The sequence below is a fragment of the Cuculus canorus genome, chromosome 12, assembly GCF_017976375.1.
Source record: "Cuculus canorus isolate bCucCan1 chromosome 12, bCucCan1.pri, whole genome shotgun sequence".
Taxonomy (NCBI): Eukaryota; Metazoa; Chordata; class Aves; order Cuculiformes; family Cuculidae; genus Cuculus; species Cuculus canorus.
This window is the reverse complement of record NC_071412.1, coordinates 20,760,302-20,772,961: the sequence shown is the minus strand read 5'-3', so window position 1 is coordinate 20,772,961 and position 12,660 is coordinate 20,760,302.

Sequence of the window (12,660 nt, the reverse complement as noted above, 5' to 3'; positions counted from 1 at the left end):
TGTTGCTACAATCTTGCTGAGCAGCGTTACACAAGGCAATTTGACACAAGATTTCATCATTTCCTAAATTCGACTGTGCTGGGAGTGGAAGCAGGAGATAGGGGGAGAAGAATGTAAATACTTGACATAATTAATTAGAATTAACATACACCTTACTGCAGGAGCAAGGGCTCAATTGGTTGTCATTACTGAATTTTAATTTGTAGCAAACATATTTGAAACTAGCTCAAGACTACACAACAATTCACACGATGTAACAAAGGGAAGTAGCAAGCTTCTACCTAAAGATGGTAAGTTTTGCCTCTCACCACTCAGTTCTTTATTAATTTCAACATTTTCATGCTTGTTTCCTAAAATACTCTGGGGAAAGGTGTCATAGGAACAAGCACTCACAAAAAAGCAATTTCCTCTTCCACTGCCTCGAGAAATGGCCATTTTCCCCTCACTGATACAGCTACCACCTAAATTAGGAAACAGGCAACTTCCAGAAGGTTGATAAACATCAAAGACCTTTTTTTTTCAGCTTTTCTGAGCCCTTGACCCACCCCCACCTCTCAGTGCAGATAAGCAAAGAATCAGTTGCTCTACCTCCTCTCTGTGCTAAGAGCCGTGCTCTGAAAGCAACAAGCCTTCTTCCGCTCCAGCACTCACATTTGCCCCCATGGAAATCAAACCCCTTCTTCTCCCTCCTCCTGCTGCTCCTCCTCCTCCTTCACACCCACCACCATCACATCCAGCTCTTTACAAGACAGGTGTTTTCTGCTGGCTTTTCTCCTGTCTGTCTCAGTCTCTCCCTTAGCAGCTGCTGAACTGGGAAACACCCGTCTCCTGCCTATTTTAATGGCAAAATCTGTAGCAGGTGGGACTTTCTGCAGACCACAAAGACTACCACTACTGCACTGCCAGCCCCCGAAGTCCCATGCTTGCTGGGAGACAGTAGCCCTTGCAGAACCATAAGTGTGTGAAATCAGCATTTTATGAAGTAGGGCAATACTGTAAAGGGATAGCAATGAATTCATCACTTCCATTAAGCACAAACATGGTAACTAACTACAGCAGAAGAAAAATGAATAGACCTCTTGAAAGCAACTGTGCTACTATATAGCAGTATAATCTGAATGAGCTCACAAAGACCCAAATGCAGGGGAAGCTTTCACAGTAGGTGGAAAGACTTGGAGACACCAAACCACATGGCACAGTAGAGAAAGGAGATGCTCAGAATTATTAAATGGGTCCTTGATGAATATAATTGAAATGTTTTCTAAACAACTTTATCGAAGAATTAAATAAGCTTTGTTGATGGGTTAGTTGTGGATATCCTGTATAACAGATGCAACAGAACGACAAAACTCCAAAAAACGTTCCCCTCCTGCCACTGATGCCCAGCCCTGGGTTTTGCAGTAGCTTGCTGGAAAGGTGTCCTTCTGCAAATGTTTACCAGACTTAAATTAAACAGAGTTGTGACAGAACAGCAAGGGACGTGTTAAAAAATAAATAGGAGAATTAAGGAGAGGTGGGATGGAGCCTATTCCAGATGTCAGGAAACGACAGAGAGAAGACTCCTAACAGTTTTCCCACTGAATGCAAAACTGTAGGACTCCCCTATTCTCAATAGTGCATAAGTCATACAGGAAATATTCCTACAAGGTAAACTGCAGTGTTTGCTTAAGCAAAATTTACAGTCAGGCTTTCGCAGCCCTCTGCCTCTTCAGTGTCAAAACATTTTTACTTACAACATGGAACACGCTAGTTAACAGTGTGATGTTTTATTGCTCAAATCCTCTCTTGAGACATATTCCATAGGCTTTGTCTGTAATTGTGCCATTTATTTACTCCACTGCATTACATCTCCTGAAATATACATGAACAGTATGTGTGCAGAATACAACGGGCATGTTGTATGCTGGAGCTAATCCTTTGGGACCCAGAGGGTTGAGGGTTGGGAAAAAGCCCCCTCAGAACCCTGTATCCATGCCCCACATTTCACACACATTAAAAATGCTTGTTTTAATTTTGTCATTCACTACTTGCAGAAAGCCCTTCCAGTAATCTCCATAAAAGATGGAGTCCATAACATAAAAGCTCATAACAAATATGATGAATCCCCGATAACATATATGAAATATCCACTGAAGACAGCTTTGGGAAACTCAGAGATATGGGATAGAAGAGGGTTCTTCAAACTCAAGACAGTGCTTGGACTGTATATCTGAAAGTGACTTTATCACTGTTGTTATTTTTTACATACTTAGCTTTCTCCTCCCCCTTTGGTTCCTTATATTTTCTCCCTCCTTGAATGAATTTTCCTCTGTTTTTCTTATTAAATGTTTTTGTGCTGTGGATGATCTCTGTGCATATGTGATGCCTTCCATTTGAGCTGTACCCATGCAGTGCAGAGTCATGTCACTGGCTCTACTCTCCACTTGAGTGAGAAACTCCAAGGTCCTAGGTCAGAAAAACACTGTTGGTTCTGGTGAAGCTTAAAGACACAAATAGGGAGCCCCTACTGAATACAGGTGTTTTTCCAAACCAGGGACACTGCTAGGATGACAGTTTCAAGCAACAAAATGAGATGTGAAGAGTTAAAAAAAATAAATATCACTGGCGGCAGGCAAAAAAGTTTAAGACAGGCAGCCCCCGGAAAAGGATAGACCGGAATGAAAAAAGAGAAACCCAGGGTTTGAAAAAGAAATCAAGGATGCAGCTCAGCTCTTTCCCTTACTCTGAAGGCATCCCTGTCCTCTCTTATTTGATCAGAAGCTGTACCTCAACTCCTTCCTGCACAAAGAAAACCACAGCTCACACTGCTCACAGTTGCTGTTAACTGCCTTTGCATCCTCATGTTTGTTGCTAGCAGGTCTGCAGTTTCGCACCTGGGAAACCCCCTAGCTCAAAGAAAATCTGTTGTTCAAAGATCAGCTATGGAGGCAACCCTCTCTTTATGGCAACTACTTTCAAATACAAAGGCATCTCCTCCACTTCTGCTGTGAGTTCCAGCCAGAGGGTGTGTGCTGTGACTCACAATACACACATTAACACTATTCACCCAAACTATGGCATTAAGTGTTTTATTAAATATTTTTGTCATGTAATCACTAAAGCATTTCCATGTGTTATTAAGTATCACCACATTTTAATCAGAACTGCCTGTACAGGATTATTTCTTAAAGGTATCGTAAGTTACAACATTCAAATGCACAGAATGAAAATAAAATCTAGCTTAGTTATTAAATGAAGGTTTCTAATTTACAAACAAGTGCAGTCATGGCACATGTGCTAATTAGCACAAAAAGTAATTAAGCCCCTATCCTTATTTTGCCTGCACAAGATTGCATTCCAAGCATCAGCCTTCATAGTGCAATTGAAAAACCAGGCAGTTATAAGAGAAGGACAGAAACACATCGTAAGTGACAATGAACAGGATTATATGATTTTTTTTTCTAATTTTGAGACACAGCATAGCAGTTCTACACTGTGGAATAAGTACGTTGTTATCAGAAAGGCAGCACCCTTGCTGGTGGAAGCTGCAGGGTACAGCCCACATCATTCCCCAAAGAGCATCCCACTCTGAAGACATGATTTTTTTTTTTATCTAGGTCGCTTACAAAATGCATTACATCATATCACTCATTGATTGTGCTTTGTTTAGCACTTGTGCTATGCAAAATCATCAAGAACTGTTAAACAGCCAAGCCTGCCTTGTGGCGTTTTGCTGTCACCACAGTGGGACAAGCAGTCCCTTGTTCTGGGCTGTTGTTGACCACAGTCATGGTTCAGATGAATCCTGATGTGCTCAGCTGGACAGAAGAACACTGGCAGCTGTGAGACGAACACACGGAATAAGCAAGCACCTGCCACACAGCACATTGGAAACCCTCATTCATAACATTAAGATATGCTCTGATAAATAAGAAGGCTAGTAAAGACAAATAACCACACTGGGGAGAACAGTATATTACACAAGCAACTGCTGCAGCGACTCAGTGTTATAATTCAAGCACACTAAAACCCAGAAAAGAAACGTTAAGGTTACTAAGCGATAATCTAGCTTTTCTCACAGGTACAGACAGAACTAACTGCAGAGACCCTGTGGGGTCCCACTGCAGGGGTTTGGCAGGGGAAGGCAAGAGACTGGAGAACTACTCACAGACTACTCCCAAAATCTAAGGTGGTTGCGATTATATAGACCATTAAATGTTTCACTCCTCCTGTCTCCAGCAGGGACCCTAAGTTCATTGTCTACTTGGAGTTCACAGCTAAGGCTTTGTCTTAAATCCAAATGACTATCAGCATGTCACATACTCTGCTGAATGTCACTGAACTCGTCTTCTCACCGACCAAGGTTTTTCCTTTTTTTAATACACAAACCACCAAAAAGGAAACCAAGCTTCTCAGTCTGGCAATGAATATTCCCGTTGCAGAATGTATTCAACCACTTAACTGCAGAGACCATGAGCCGATTGCCTAGCAGATCTAGCCAGACCACACTTCCCATGACATTTTTATTCCTGAAAACAGATGAATGCACAAAACATAGGTCAGTTCCATCACCCGAGTAAATAATCTGGGCTAAAAGTAAATCAACTAATGCACTCAAAAAACTATGAGTATCCGTATTCCAAACACATTCCAGTCAGTGCTATTTGAGCTCTTATGTTTGATTTCCTCGAATCTGAGCAAATGCATTTGATTCTGATGAATGGAAAGTTTGCTCTTCAGAGGATTTAAAGTCCACATTTATTTTTTTAACATTTGCTCAACCTAAAATCTGGCTCACACAATTACTCTGCAACAATGCAAGTTCTGAATTGGAAATCTATGTTGCCAGTGCTTTCCTACCGGGGTTACATTCAGGAAATGGAACTACTGTATTAATTAGGAAAGTAACCAGCAGAACAAACCACAGATTTTCACAGTCACCTGTCTGTAAACCATCTGCATGCCAAGAGCTCCCTAGTACTGTGTATGAATAGCGCTAAACAGCAAACTATGGTTTGCAGTATATCCTACAGGCAGCTCGACAATAAGCAAATAGTTCCATAGGCAGGCGAATTGAAGAAAAACGATTACCTAGGGACATCAGCACGCGCTCACTGATGCCCCAAAAGGGGAAAATTCTGCTGCAGCTTCCCAACAGCATGGTTAGGGCTCTGTCCTCTAGCCATTACCTGATTTCAAAAGACTTCTTTGAAATTACTTGAACTCACAAAACAAGGTGAAAATAACGTATTAAGTAGGAAACAGAGATGGAATTAAGTAAGCCTAGAATTCACAAAATGGATGGTCAAGGTCTCCAAAACTACAGTAAAAATACCTAAAATAAGGAACTCAGTTTGCAAAATGTCTGTGCCCAGCACTCTCAGAAATGGTTAACATTGGCCATGCCTATGCTGAAGGATGGGGAAACTTGTGAGCCACCTATGTCCCTTAGTGCCAGCCACCACAGGATCCTGTGTCTTGTGAAATGCACACCTTTCCCTCAATGTTTGGATTTCCTGGAAATATCTGCAAACTTCTGCACAGCGCTTAGTCAGATTGAGTAATCATTTCTGTACTTCACACTACAAACTGAACTTTTTGGTAGTTTGCTGACACATTTCTACAACTGTCCTTCTCTGCTGTAGAGATGTGATCTATCTTTGGCATCAAGAACTGACTTGGGAGAGAAGAAAATATTGTCATGTAAAATTAAGTCACTGTCACTTAGTGTCCCTGAAAAAAACCCAGAGAACTCCCTGAAGTCTGCCTGCATATGACACATAACATCTATATTGTGCATCTAGTACTTAATCCATTTATCCACAAACTATGCCATTAGAAAGTGTTTGCTTTTCAGGTGCCAGCAAAACCTGTGCCCAGTGTCCTGTGGCTGGGCATTTCTGAAAAGGTACGAATAAGGTTCTGAACAAACACACAAAGGTATCAGAGTTCTCTCTTAGAATATAAGGTTGCTTGGCTGGGCTATAGCCTATCGTTTTCTGGTTTATATTAGCTTCCCACACGATAAAGTTTGAGCATCTGTGAATTGCTATGTGGTAACTCATCCTATCTCAGTCAAAATAATCTGGGTTTTAGACATCTGTAGGGCTGGTACTCAGGCTTCAGTATGTAGTTATCAGGGTTCTTGTAAAGGTGAAGAGAATAATGCTGTCATGAAAGTGAGAGATGCCAGCACAGTAGATGAGGAGCAGGAGACACTGACCAGATGCTGTTTCTGTACCCATTGTCTGGATTCAGTGCAAACGTGGACAACAAACAAGAAGAAAAGGAAAGAAAAACAGAACACAGCTTCATAAATGGTTTCTGTTCAGAAGGAATCATACAAAAACTACATTTAAGATAGTACATGAGTTAAATACAAAGAAGGTAATGAATTACAGTGTTTACAGTAATATAAGGCAGTGAAGCAGCGCACATTCACAGATGAGAAAGAAAGGTTGGCTTAGCTTCCCAGGCCCTGTTTCAGGAAGCAGGATTATCTGCTGGATAAATCTCCTTTGCAGAAGTGGCAATAAAAGCCCTTGGCTTCAGAAGAACTGATAGTGGTGCCAAAGGAAAATAAATAAATAAAAAATTAAGATCGCAGAGTCAGGCAACTCTCCCATTGCTGCCAAGAGCAGGAGTTACTGGAAATCCTGGGCCTGGCAAAATGGAGCACCAGGACACTGCTCAGGGGAGATAGGATCAGGAGAAGGGGCTGGTTTTGGCTAACACCAGTAGGCAATTAGTCCTACACAGACCCTCCCTCACACCCCCTCCCAGTGGGATGGAGTGGGGAATGACCAGAAGGGTAAAAGCAAGAAAACTATTGGCTGAGACAAAGACAGCTGAATGTGGAGAGGGGGAAACAGAACAAGAAAAACAAGCCATGCAAGAGCAATCACTCAGCACTAGCTACACCAACACCCAGCCAGTCCCTGAGCTACAGCAGCCCCTGGAAAACTCGCTCCAGTCTTCTGGCTGAACGTGATGTTGTACACTATGAAAAATCCCTGTGCTGTATGTTCCCCGCCAAGTACCTTGCCCATCCCCACCTGACTCACTGTGGGGGCAGAGTGAGAAACAGAAAAAGCCTTGACACTGTGCAACCACTGTTCAGCAACAGCTGAAACATCCATGTGATATCAACATTGTTCTGGTCACCAGCACTATGGCTGCTATGAAGTGAATTAACAGCATCTCCCACAGACCCAGTCAGTGCAGGCACTGATTTGCAGGCTGTTAAAGCCCCAAACCCTCTCAACAGTCACTATTCCTGCTGCAGGTACAGCCCCAGGGGAGGGGAACCCAGGCTTGGGTGCTTCATTCTGTTTCAATGAATCAGTGACAGATGGATCTACTTGTTTTACACAAAACTCAGGGAGCTGACTTACAGAGCTCACACAGAAGGCTGTGTGGATGATGCACCTGGCATAGTGACCTCAATACAAATGCAGCCTAAAGACAGGAATAAAAGGAAGATTCACTGCACAAAGGCCAGTAAAGCCAAAATCTGTGCTGATAAACTTTTTAACATAGAGCACTCACTTAAACACGTGTTCGTCTGCCACAGGGTAGTGCTCCTTCAGTTGGATACTTTACAAACTCTGCTGGGTTTGGATTTTGACACACTGGAGCCAGGTGTTCTCGACAGGACCAGGCGGCCAGGGCTCTCTTATCCTTGCAAACGAACTACACAGAGGTGGGATCTCACAGCCCCATTACTTTCAGACTTTTGAAATGGGTCCAAGTTTCCCAGCTAAGCGGATGTTTCTTCAATGGCAGTCTTTAGGGAATGCAAATGGGTATATAGGTCACACAAGACCGCTGTAAACCAATTAGTTTTCCTTTAGATATCACAAGTTGTAGGTGTATGAAGACACAATAACAACCACCCACACGCATTTTTTCACTTTTCAGCAACCTCGCAACAGCTCACTAACATCAGAGGTCTCTGAGGAATTGAGCGCAGTGTCATTCAGTCTCTCTCTTCATTTTACAATTGAATCAAGCAGCAACAAGTTTCTCTCTCTTCCCTATCCTATCTTTCCTTTACCAGTAGTATGCTTATAATCCCCTTAAAAGGAAAGAACAAGGCTACTCAGAGATTTTTTTACGTATTATAACTTGCAGTTACTTTGCTAAGCAGTTCTTCAGTCAGCTTCATCATAAGATCACCTCTCTTCAATCTCCATGACATCCTCACTCTTATGTCCAGGTTCAGCATAAAAATAATGGTTTGCTATGGAAATCCATTTTCTTACCTATGCACGCTCCACTGGGATGCACAGCTATGAACATTTTACCACCTCTTTATGCTATCTGAAAGAATTTCTTTTGTTACTTGCAGTGTTTCACTTCACAGACAACAGAAAATTGATAAACCCCCCCTACGACAAATATAGTTTGTGGTCTAACACAAACATATATAACAAGTGCCCAATAGTAAGCATCACATGTCAACCGTAGTAAACATCAGATCTCTTCGTAATGATGTTATAAATATTAAATGCATGGTATTGAGCACTGACCAGTTTAGAAGGCCCAACAAATTACTGACCTGACATTACAGTATCTGCTCAGCTGAGTATTTTGCAATGGTATTTGCACCTGCAGTCCACTGCTGGCTTGCAAGCATGAACATGAATAAATGTTACACAACATTTATTGAATAAACTACTAAACTAATCCACTCATCTGAGAGCTTCCTGGTGACGTGTTGGGACTTTCTGTGATTTTGAATTAAAAGAAGCTGAACAAAAGTGGCAACGTGCAATATCCACACTTTGTAAAAAAGAAGACGTAAGTGGAGAACTTGTCCATAATACCTTCTGCCATTTTGTGTGCTACCATTAATCACAATAGCACTTCACTAATTTTAGTGTGGAGGGAGAGCAATATTCAAGAATTCAGGAGTCTCTGTCCATCAACAGAAGCCACCAAATTACACTGAAAAAAATCAAATGGGATACTTCTCACAAGCAATTTCATGAAATTTCCAACGTGCTTGGATTCAACTGAGATAGAAAGATGACAAAAGCACTGCTTTGGGCACTGTCCTCGCATTCCTGTCATGGCCAGTACAGGAAGCTAAGTGACACAGGACACTGCTTTCACTAACGCTTACCGTGCTTTCTCAGCCCTCCAAAACAGCTTGCAGTGTTTCTGAAATGTCAAAGTTGCTGACTCTCAGACGCTCCTTGATTTTCTTAATATTCAAGCCCTACCTCTGCCCTTTTCAAAAGTATTGTCAAATTCAAGCCACTAGAGCCTGTTTTGTTTTTACAGATGAAGCCTTTAACAACAGAATATTCACTGGTGACGTTGATATGAATTCAAGCAATCATTTGCTATCACACAGTGATTTGTTAAAATGAGTTGGAGGGATTCTGAAAATACATCTGATACTCACTCTTTCAGTAAGTCACTGGGAGCTGTGGCAAAACCAATGGAGAATGTGGCTAATCTCTCGCAGAAACCTCTTCATTTCTTCCCTCTCTTCCCATCTTCTACCAGTTCTGCATTATTATTAACCTGATAGCAACAAAAGGGACATCATGAGGCATGCTTATCTTTGAGAGGGGTACGGGCTTTAAGCTTTTCGATTCTGTTCCCTTTTATTCCCATGGCTGTAGACTCAACCAGCCACTCTTACACAGCTCTTTCCAGAGCCCCTCCTCAGGCCATGGAGCCACTAAGGAACAACAAGAAAGCATCAGCAAAGACTAATACTCTATCAAAATGTAGGACTGTGACTACAAGTACTGCAAGAATGCAGGCAGAGATGCTCAGATGTTCTATTTTCTTCGCTTTCTTTATTTTCCTTGTTTCTTTAGTTTTATTGGACAAGGAACTATTTACAAAGACAAAATAAAATTAAACTTTTTTTTTCACCTTGTAGCTGCCATGGAGGAACTGGAACAGGGAGAGGGACTACATTGGCTTTTACTTTTTCCATTCTCATAAAGAGCTTCCTGAGATGATGTAAAATAACATAACTTCACTGAAGTCCATAGAACTCCTGTGGTTTACACTTTTTGCGTGTCCGACTCACTGAATCTAAAGCAGAAATGTAGGAGAACAGAAGAAATTACTTAGAAAACTCATGCAAGAAAAGTGCCGATGAAATGTCTGCTACTATAACACTGAGCGTTTAGGTCCTACCATGTTCTTGGGAATAGGAAACTAGGTTTCTTTTCCAGATAAAATTCCTGCTTCATGGTGCCCAGTCTTGCATGTTGCAGACTTCCGCTATCATTTGCTTTATAAGGATGTGACACTACACAATCCTTTTAATAGGAATAGAGTTTTTTAAACCAGATGTGACAAATGTTGCTATAGATCAGTTTTATTTTGGCCATACAAAACAAAAGATTAGCTAATTTTGAAGCACATCGGGCATTTATATAAGGACTTTGTTATATTCTGTTTAAATTTCTTGTTAAAAGAGTTCATTAAATTATTTTCATTTCGCAAAGTGTTTTAGAGCTTCTTATTCACGTAATTTAAACCAATGAGCTATTTTGGGAGGGGCAGAACAGGGTGGCTTTGAGTTAAAATTATTCTACTGCCATGCATTTGTAGCTAAACAAAACTCTAAATTATGTAGTAAGAAAACAATAAATATTTAAAAAATCCTGCCCAAACCCAGGCTGTACTGCTTGAGGATAGAAAATAGTGCCATAACCGAGAGAAAAAAATCTCACATCAACCTGCAGGACAAACGCCTGCAGGTAAGAACACATCAACAACATAATTAAATAAACAAAAATAAAGACAGAGGTAGGACGGGCCATTTTCAGAGGAGTGAGGAAAGAGCTGAGTTTAGGTACAAGTTCTTAGTCCTTACCCTAACAAAGTCTCATTATCGGTAAATTGACAGGAAATGTGGAGATGCTGCAGGGTTTCTACTCTGAGCCTGCTATCAATTCTAAAGAACTTCCAGGTAGGTCTACTTAAGCAATCCTCCTCCATTAAAGAGGCAGTTGAGCTTGAACTCAACTAAAATTTCTTACAAAAATGTTTTCCCCAGAATTCCTTTTTCTTCTAGAAATTAATAGGTAAGTCCCAAATTCAACCTTTTCGATCGGAAATGTGTAAACATTTCCCGTAGGTTTGCTCAGCAGCACAGATGGTATGGTACCTCTGCATCAAAATGATCTTGCTCAATCCAGCATCAAACCACATCCTCCTACAGTGGTCGTATGTTTTATCCCTCCCTTTACTGCAGTGACTCAAGTGCCACACAGCACCATAGGCTGCACCATGAAGAGAGCAGCCATGGAGCACTGTGCTAGACACAAGTCACCAACGAGCCTGACAGGGCGTGAAGTGTTGCATGAGAACCTAAAACACGGCTGTTTTTCATAAAGTGTGGTGGTAGCATAAGCAGGTGTTGCTCCCTAGAAAGACACTTTCATGGGTATGAAACCAGCTTTTTACTCAACTCCAAAGCTATTTGAGTTTCTGCAACAGATGTTCACTTCCTCTCACACCCCCTTAAACTCCAAACTTTCCATGCAGAAAGGCTTCCAAATAAGTCCTCCTGCTCCCTGACCATCTCTGCCTCAGAGACAAGGTCCATCTGTATTAAAGACAGGAATTTCACAGGATCTGGTCTGGAGAACCATGTTCCAGGAAAAGGTAAGAAGCACTGCAGAGTAATCTGAGTAAACTGCTTAGCATGCAGAAGTTCAGAAATTATTCTGAATTCAAAGTTAAGTCACAAACACTACCTTTTGGTTCATTCAGGCATTAATATCTGTAAAATTGTCTGAGCTGCACCTTCTGCACACTGAGAAGAGTAATGAAAAGCAAGTGATTTTCATTTGTCCTTGTAAATAATTCAGAGGCAGCAGAGTGCTGCAGCGAGGAGAGCTTTGACAGACAGGAAGGCGATTTCCAGTGCATCTCCTAGCAATGAGTTAGACCTGTCACATCCTATTACAATCCACCCATGGGCTCCACCTGGGAAGCTGCAGTCTGGCTCTTCCATACCTCGCACCAGTTCCAACCCTTTCAAACAGTTTGATCTCCACAGTTCAGCGCCTGTTATAGCGACACAGATGATACAATGGCTTCAGTTGGAAGGGACCTTAAAGATCATCCAGTCCAACTCCCTGCCATGGGCACGGAAACCTCCCACTGGATCAGGGGCTCCAAGCCTCATCCAGCATGGCCTGGAACTCCTCCAGGGATGGGGCAGCCACAGCTTCCCTGGGCAACCTGGGCCAGGGCCTCACCACCCTCATTGTGAGGAAATTTCTCCTTACTTAGTCTAAATCTTCCCCCTTCCAATTTAAAGCAATTCCCCCTTGTCCCATCCCCACAAGCCTTTGTGCACAGCCCCTCTCCAGCTTTCTTGTAGCCCCTTCAGGTGGTGGAAGGTCGCTATAAGGTCTCCTCAGAGCCTTCTCTTCTCCAGCCTGAACAACCCCAACTCTCTCAGCCTGTCCTCACACAGCCCTCGAATCATCTTTGTAGCCTCCTCTGGACCCATTCCAACAGCTCCATTTCCTTATGTTGAGGATTCCAGAACTGGACACAGTACTCCAGATGAGGTCTCCCAAGAGAGGATCGGAGGGGCAGGATCCTGCCGAGCCCTCCCCCCCCCCACCCCGGCAGCCGCCTGAGGGAGCGGCTCCCGCACCCGCGCGCTCCCGCCGGCGGAAGGATCCGCGC